General features: G+C 32.9%; 1 protein-coding gene across 1 annotated transcript in view; it reads left to right on the forward strand.

Moving 5' to 3' along the window:
* The window catches only part of PRKN (parkin RBR E3 ubiquitin protein ligase), a 1,601,593-nt gene that overhangs the window by 1,011,673 nt on the left and 589,452 nt on the right, over positions 1-468 (forward strand). The gene's annotated exons all lie outside the window — the stretch shown is intronic.

Here is a 468-nt window from a genome sequence, read left to right on the forward strand (position 1 = left end):
ACATATGGAACATTCTCCAGGATAGACCATATGTTAGGCCACAAAGCAAGCCTCAATAAATTTAAAAACATTGAAATACTGTAAAGCATCTTCTCAGATGACAATGCTATAAAACTAGAAATCAACACTTGGAAGATTAATGGAAAAAGACCAAGTGCATAGAAACTGAATAATACCCTACTCAAAAATGAATATAAGAAATTTAAAAAAAGAAGAAGAAATTAAAAATTCTGTGAATCAAATGAGAATGAAAACACACCATGCCAAAATCTTTGGGACACAGCAAAAGCAGTGATCAGAGGGCAATTTATAGCAATGAATGCACACATCCAAAGGGAAAAAGAGCCAAAATCAACACCTTAAGCCAGCATCTCCAAAAATTAGAAAAAGAGTAGCAAAAAAGCCTACAGTCACCAGAAGAAAAGAAATAATAAGATTTGAGCAGAAATCAATGAATCAGAACATAGA

The sequence above is a fragment of the Orycteropus afer genome, unplaced genomic scaffold (genome assembly GCF_000298275.1).
Source record: "Orycteropus afer afer isolate SDZICR_OR568_19922 unplaced genomic scaffold, OryAfe1.0 scaffold00135, whole genome shotgun sequence".
In the NCBI taxonomy this organism is placed as follows: Eukaryota; Metazoa; Chordata; class Mammalia; order Tubulidentata; family Orycteropodidae; genus Orycteropus; species Orycteropus afer.